The sequence below is a fragment of the Nicotiana tabacum genome, chromosome 9, assembly GCF_000715075.1.
Source record: "Nicotiana tabacum cultivar K326 chromosome 9, ASM71507v2, whole genome shotgun sequence".
Taxonomy (NCBI): Eukaryota; Viridiplantae; Streptophyta; class Magnoliopsida; order Solanales; family Solanaceae; genus Nicotiana; species Nicotiana tabacum.
Window position 1 is genome coordinate 108,873,175 of NC_134088.1, and position 8,585 is coordinate 108,881,759.

General features: G+C 37.2%; 1 pseudogene; it reads right to left on the reverse strand.

Annotated features, from left to right (window-relative positions):
• Positions 1 to 5,229: 5,229 nt before the first annotated feature.
• Positions 5,230 to 8,109, reverse strand: LOC107773764 (syntaxin-71-like; annotated as a pseudogene).
• Between the last annotated feature and the right edge of the window lie 476 nt (positions 8,110 to 8,585).

Here is an 8,585-nt window from a genome sequence, read left to right on the forward strand (position 1 = left end):
TGATTTTGAATCACATTTTGTCTTTATTGTTCTAATTAGTGAAGTGATAATTAAGTAAAGACATTTAAAAAGCGATAAATACTAATAGTTTAGACAAACAGTTTTATGATTAAAGCTATTCAATAAATCTATCTTAAGGGGTGTAAAAAACTTAATAAAGAAAATAAATATAATGTAAAAACTGTAAGGTGTCTCTATCTCTCTTGCTCAATTAAATATGCTGGAAAAGAAGGGGGAACATATTTTACTCAACCACTTTTGGAATTAAGCTCTCGGAGTTTACTATTTGAAAGACAGAGATTGTTTTTATTTAATTCTCTATGGATTCTTGAAGAAAATGATGGGGAGACACCCAACAACTTTAACTAATCTCCTACTCTTTGAATACTTCTTTTGTTAACCCTAATTCTCTTGGAAAAGCAAAAACAAATAGTACGAGGAATTAAGATTTTTTTCCTTCAAACCTTACTATTAAGAATTAATGTCTTACAATATTCCCGGAAAGCACGGCAAACTTGACATTCCTTCACAAAGAATACCAAAACATTCCCTCTCACACTTCGATTATAAAATTGAAACATGTTGGCTAGGTTTCAGATCATTTGGTATCTTTGTTTGGTACTCGTGTTTGGTAAAGATATTGAAGAAAGAATTTCCAAATATCAAGATCGTCTCACGTGCGACTTATTACTCATAAGATGAGTGATGAGAACACTTACTCTTTTGACCAAAACAAATTTCCACCTACATCCTTACAATTTCTAGTGTTAAGACTTAAAATAAAATCTCAAATGTTCATTTGAAATGAGATATTTTTTTGAACCGTGGTGTCCGGGCTAGCTTGCACATACGTCGGTTAATTTCACGGGTTATCTGCTACCTCTCATCTGCAACAAATATCAAATAACTTATCTATCAAGACTTGCGCAGACGATTAGGGGCGTTCAAAGATAGAGCTCTGTTATTAATGCTACAATATATTTAAATTCTTTCATATGAAACCAATAGGCTTCACGGCTAAGGAAACTAACCAAGATTTGAGCTTAGAGCCGTCGTTAGATTAAAACATAAATATACTTGCAATTTATAACCCAAATGCCAAGTTAAAACATATATATATATATATATATATATATATATATATATATATATATATATATATATATATATATATATATATTAATCTTGAATAATATATAGTTGGGGGACAAAGGCGGTAACAATGCAGCATTTAGTCGTTTGTATGAAGAGTTAGGGGACAAAGGTGGTGACAAGAAGTTATTTCGGTTGGCCAAGGCGAGAGAGAGAAAAGCTCGTGATCTAGATCAAGTGAGGTGCATCAAAGACGAGGAAGGCAGAGTTTTAATGGGTGAGGCTATGATTAAGAGGAGATGGCAGACTTACTTTCATAAATTTCTTAATGAAGAGGGGGACAGAGACATTGTGTTGGGTGATTTGGAGCACTCTGAGAGAAGCCATGATTTTAGGTACTGTAGGCGCATTAAGGTTGAGGAGATCGTGGGCGCTATGCATAAGATGAACAGAGGCAGAGCGACTGGGCCGAACGAGATCCCAGTTGAATTTTGGAGGTATGTCAGTAGAGAGGGTCTGGAGTGGCTGACTGGGCTGTTCAATGTTATTTTTAAGACGAAGAAGATGCCAGAGGAATGAAGATAGAGTTTGATGATCCCGTTGTACAAGAATAAAGGCGATATCCAGAATTGTAACAACTATAGGGGTATCAAGTTGATTAGTCATACTATGAAAGTGTAGGAGAGGGTGGTGGAAGCGAGGGTGATGAGGTCGCTGTCTATATCTGAGAACCAATTTTGATTCATGCCGGGTCGTTCAACTACGGAAGCTATCCATCTTATCCGGAGGTTGGTGGAATAGTACAGGGATATGAGGAAGGATTTGCACATGGTGTTTATTGACCTAGAGAAAGCGTACAACAAGGTCCCGAGGGACGTTCTTTGGAGATATTTGGAGGTAAAAGGTATTCCGGTATCATACATTAGTGTGATTAAGGACATGTATGATGAAACCAAGACTCGAGTTAGGACAGTAGGAAAAGACTCGGAGCATTTTTCAGTGGTTATGGGGCTTCACCAATGATCTATGCTCAACCCTTTCTTATTTGCACTGTCGATAGACGCACTGACGCACTATATTCAAGGGGAGGTGCCATAGTGTATGTTATTTGCTGATGATATAGTTCTGATTGAAGAGATGCGAGGAGGTGTGACGAGATACTGGAGGTTTGGAGACAAAAACTCATATCTAAAGGTTTCAAGTTGAGCATGACTAAGATTGAGTACTTGGAGTGCAAGTTCAGCGATGTCACGGGGGGAGTGGACATCGACGTGAGACTTGATTCACAAGTCATCCCCAAGAACGACAGTTTTAATTACCCTGGGTCGATTATCCAAGGGAACGGGGAGATCGACGAGGATGTCACGCACTGTATAGGGGAAGGTTGGATGAAATGGAGGTTAGCATCTGGCGTTTTGTGTTACAAAAAGGTGCCCCCGAAACTTAAAGGCATTTTTTACAGAGCGGTGGTTAGACCGGCCATGTTGTATGTGGCAGAATGTTGGCCAGTTAAGATTGCCCATATTCAAAAGATGAAAGTAGAAGAAATGATGATATTAAGATGGATGTGCGGGCACACAAGGTTGGATATGATTAAGAATGAAGATATTCGAGCCAGGGTGGGCGTGGCTCCCATAGAAGACAAAATGTGGGAACTTAGGCTTAGATGGTTCGGGCACGTGCAGAGGAGAAGCCTAGATGCTCCGGTTAGGAGGTGCGAGCGGTTGGCTCATACGGGTATGAGAAAAGGTAGAGGGCGGCCAAAGAAGTATTGAGGAGAGGTGATCAGGCAGGACATGGCGCGACTCCAGCTCACCGAGGATATGGCATTTGATAGGAAGGTATGGAGGGAGAGCATTAAGGTTGAAGGTTAGTAGATAACTGAGCGTTTTTCTACTCCGTTCTGTGTGTAAGTCTAGTCGGTTAGTGTCGTGTTTTAGTATGCTAGTGGTACATGGCATGCTCGTACTATTTTCTAGGACCTCGTCACTGCAGTGATTATTGATATTGCTTTCCCAAGTATATTTTCTGATTCTTAGCTCGCTGGTACTATCTTTCTGGTTATGTTGTTGTCATTATTATATTGTCTCATTTCATCTTCTTGTGCCGAAGGTCTATCGGAGACAGCCTCCCTACCCCAGGGTAGGGATAAGGTCTACGTACACACTACCATACCTAGACCCCACTTGTGAGATTATACTGGACGGTTGTTGTTGTAGTCTTCGACTAAAGGATATAAAGAAAAGACTAATCTAGTGCAAGTATTTACTCCACATAATTAGGTGCTCTCCAATCTTGTGCCTCGATTAAACCAAGAGGTCTAACCCATTCTTTGCAATTCAATGTAGTGGATTAACCACCATAATGGGATGAAGACTTGTTGACCCACGAAGATCAAATAGATATGTAAGATCATAATTATATGAGCGGCCTCCCTGATATGGGCTTTAACCTTATATGTAACTGCCCAATCCACTAATGATGTTATCCGCTTTGGGCCTAGACCCGCACGGCTTTAAAACGCGTCATTTAGAGTCTAAGACTTGTCTACTTGTATACTCAACATCTCTCCCGTGTTTTGTCGATGTGAGATTTTCACCTAGGATGTCACATACACTCCCTTAGGGATTTTCCCCCACCACCGTTCAAGGTTGCACGCGAAGTGACTCTAATACCATATGTAACAGCCCAGCTCACTAATGATATTGTCCACTTTGGGCCTAGGCCCGTACGGCTTTAAAAAACATCACTAGAGTCTAAGATATATTTACATATATACCCAACATTTCTTCCGTATTTTGTCGATATTGGATTCGCCTAGGGTGTCACAAGACAACAGCACAATGAAAGCCAAAGAAATTTTTGTAAGTGATACCAACAAATTAGGGTTAAAGAGTCTTTCAACAGTTCTTTATGTTGATTATATACTTGTATGCATGTGTAGGAACAAATGAAAGATACGAATAACTGACTATGATAAGAATTTTGTTTTTAGTATTGTTCATGAGCATATGGACAGTAGAACTTCTCATAGAGAAAAAACTATAACATGCTTACAGCTGGACGATTGGGTACTATGCCGGATTCGACAAAAAGGCAACATATCAAAGAATACATGGAAGGTGCAGCCATGTCCTTCTAGTGATCACCTTTCAAATATTGAGGAGCTCCCGTCAGTTTACAGTGAACTTACAATTCAAGAGATCTACTCTAACTATTTTCCTCCTAAGGATTGTCTGACCTTCAATTGAGGACATTCTTAAAGCAATTTCTCAAATCAGAAATGGAGGCAATACTTGTTTCTGCTCAGCTAAGGGAATACCTAATGAGGGGCACGAGAATCTTCATCAAGCAACCAAGATCACTGATGAGAAGGAGACCAACAATGTTTTACAAGGAAACATGGTAATGGAAAATGGAACTGGTTTCTATAATACGTCGTGATGGTGCCTATCTCGATACGCAAGCCGACACTCTCGATAAACTCCTGTATCTTTTAAGTTTAAAAACATAATGATTAAATTCAGAAGAAGAAAATTCTTATATAAAAAACTCCCAAAATCTGGTGTCACTGAGTACATGAACATCTAATATGAATACAAGTATGGAAAATACGATTATGAACGCTCAAGGTCTTAATGACTTAATGTAGCTACACTATCAGAGAAATTTCTGCAGTAACTGATGACATGTTCACAGCAGACAAACAAAGTCTTCAAGTAATGTGGTTAATAAGAAGCAAAAGGCACGTCATTCTCGGTACTGACTAGGCCATTTCAGTCTATTAGTTTTGAGGTATACATTGGTATGTTTGTTATGATTCTTATTTGTATTTCTTTTTTCTTGGTAACATAAACTCATGCATGCATGAGAAACTTCACATAGTACCAATTTCAAAATTTTCTTTCTATAATTTTTCAGTTCGGTTTAGTCAATCACGCTACGTAACAAACATCTGTAGTACGCTCCCCTCCCCCCCACCAGAAAAACAAAAACTCTCTTTGTTAATTTTATGGATTGGATTCTGTTCAATGGAGTATCTTTCTTTCACTTAAGTTTGCGGTAGGAAAAGTTTGACTGCTTGATAAAATTGGTTCTTTTCTATACAATCTTCTTAGCTCCTCAAGACACAGATATTGGATAATAGTATTATTGAAGGGAAGGGTTGGGGGGAAAAAGAATATGGAATACAATTACTAGTTAGATTTCTATACACAGGTGATTACAATTTAGAGCATCTCTAATCGTAAAAAGAAAGACAAAAGGTGAAGTAGCAAATTATACATCCTTAATTATAAATTCAGGATTTCCTGAGGCTAGTACAATAACAAGTGCTGGAGTAGATGAATCTTACATCAGACAGTGGGAGATTAATCAAGGTCAAATGAAGCTCCCATTACTTTACTTCAGTAAACTGCACCAATAATAAGTTTTTGTTTAGATATACATATTAGGTATGATAAATAAGCAAAAAGCTCGTTTACTCAGGCTCACTCCCCTATCCGAGGTCAGGGTAAAATGCTACTTAATATGTTCAACGTTCATTGATAAGCAGGTCTAGTTTATATATTTCAAACGAAATCAATCTAATGCCTTAGCCAGTTTGAACACTGAGTCCATTAGAATCTCTCGTGGTCTCATTTTTCTTTTTGGCAGGCTTAAGATGCCTGATGACTTTCTAAGCACAGAAAAGAGGTATCATAAAGTCTAAAATTAAGCATAAGTATCAGCTGAAAAAGAAGAAACAATGTAAAGTAATCTCCGAAAATAGATACTCACTTGTAAAGGTAGGCCACAATTCCTAGAAGAATACAAATAAGTATTATATCGATAAAGAAGTTACTGCTGGACCGTATCTGGAGAAAAAATTACAAATGCACATAGACCTCATAAATATTTGAGTTGGAAAAAAAACGTTCTGCATTTTAAACTGGGCAGAGGAGGAGGAATTCTAATAAACTTCAGGATTACCTTGTTAATATTTTCCTTGAGTCTGAGATTATTGCTTTTGATGTCCATGGTTGCCTTATCTACCTGTAAGACAACCGAATTAATTAAGTTGATTCATGAATAGTTGTTTGTGTTATAGTAATCCAATAAAAGGAGATTTATGAAACCAATCTAACCTTTGTGTCAATTTCGTCAAGCAAAGGAACTTGCCTATCCAATTCCTGAAACAAAGTGGAATTAAATGATGATCAAGAAACAATTTTATTCCAGAGAACAAAATCATATTTGAGAGGCAAGTCGGGGGATGAGGGAAACCTCATTCATATCCCGAGCCAAATTTTTCAGTGTGTCCAGGCCTTCTGAAATAATATCTAACCCTTCATCCTGTGGAATTCAACATTCGGTTATATGATGGTTCCATGTAAACCAACAGAGCAAAAGGAATTAAGGAACTAAAGAATAAGAATTGGCAAGTTACAAGCCTGTTTCATTTTCCGCATCTCGTACTCTTCTCTAAAATGAGTGACCTCTGCAGTTTGCTGGTAGAAACTATCGTCGAACTGTCCATCTAATATGGGTTTTTGACATCATGAGAAACCCAAGAACCGATTGTAACGAAAGCTAAAACACATGATTTATGAATTGATTATTACCTGAGTCAAATTTTATATTTTTGTTGAATGATGAAGTCCCAAAACCTCCTGTTCTTTTGGTTGCATCAGTACTCCCATCAGGTATTGCCTGAATTCTATCTGACAGCATAAGTACCAAATCACCGCGAGTCTCTAGTTCCTCTTGCGATAGTCCTTTAACCTGTTGGTAAATTTAAACCTTGACCTAAACGTCCAGTTATGGACCTAGCACCTTGAAATAATTTGACAATGAAATTCTGCAGTTAAACATTCTTTATACCAAATATGCCTATAAATTATAATATCACAAACAACTTGATACTCGGGAGTATTGGAAGCAAGTATGCTCCTTTTTGACGAACTTCATTCCTAAGGAACCATTTTGCTCAACATACTACCTTGCAACTGGAGAACCTATCAACCAATTTCGACCTTATTAAACATAAGAAGAAATGATGGATTAAAGTCCTCTCCAATTCATCACATATGGTATATATATTTCCTTCGATGATTGCTCAGAGCTTGCTTTGACACAGGCTTTCGAAGGGATTATCCAAGAAACCTAGCACATGACTTGAAATAAAGCTCAAAGAACATTTAAAATTGCCCACACGTTCACATGTTCGAACCGTATTACTAAACCCTGATATTCAAGTGGAGAAACGTATAGGGGCCGGCCATTATTCAGCGAGTTTCGAACTGTTCCTCATTGACCTTCAAGAATTTCTTGGTTATCAAAAAAAGATATTTAAATTACTCAAATGATTAAATCTGCTAGCGATGCACATTTTGAAATTTAGATACATCAAAACAAATTAATCGATATTTACAACTTAAGCACGAAAAACTCACAAAGAAAAAGACAATCCAATTATACATACATTTAAGCACGAAATGCAATAAATATGAAAAAAAAAAAAAGTACCTTTTTCTGAGCAAGCTTTTGCAATTTTTGTATTTCATCCATTAAACAGCCTTGGTTCGTCGTACCTCCGCTTTCATAGCCACCGCTTTAGCTCTGTTTGTTTCTATAGCAACCATCTCTGCTTTCTGTAAAACCAAACAATAAAAAGAAATCAAACTACAAAATACGATTCAATTCAATTCAAGTCTAATATCGATACACTAGAATTACCTGAGAAGTAGCATCAATTTGAGATTCAAACGACGAATAAAGGCGAGCGAAGGCATCGCTTGAGGAATCATTAGTTGAACGCTGCTTATCGATGTCGTACTTTTCGTACTTCTTGTATATTGAATCTACTCGGAAGACAATATCGATGACACTCATTTTTTATTCCGATTAACTTTTCCGATGACGTAGAATTTCGGAGAAGTAGAAAATGATGGTGGAAAGAGGGGAAGAGAGAATAGTTGATTGCTTTCTCCCTCTATTTCTCGCGTTGTTCTGTGATATTTTTTCACTTTCTCTTTCTCTCTCTGTTTTCTCGGAAAAACGTAGATTTCACCGTTGAAATCGGCTCTGCTTGTGAGAAGAATGAATGAACAGAGAGCTGCCATGCAGTTTTGCGGGAGTAATTAATTAGTAGTAATCCTTCGCGCTTAAATTTGATCCTATTGCATATATCTCGGCTCCTTAAATGTAATTTCATGATTAATTAAGAAAATTACAAATATGTAATTTTGGACTGCCTTGCTGTTAGTATTTGTGTTAAATTACAATTATAATATATAGTTTATACAGAATTATCTAATGTTTGTGATAAATCCATATTTTTATTGGAATTTATTTTACCTGTCAATGTCATATACTCTAGATTTGTACTTAGCGTCTGTGACTTTTCTCAATCTCTCTTGGTTTGCTTAGGTTGGCAGTGGAATTTGGAGTTTTGTTCTTTTCTCCATCTTATGTTACTATCAAGGCTTATATATAAGTCTATGCAAATAAAT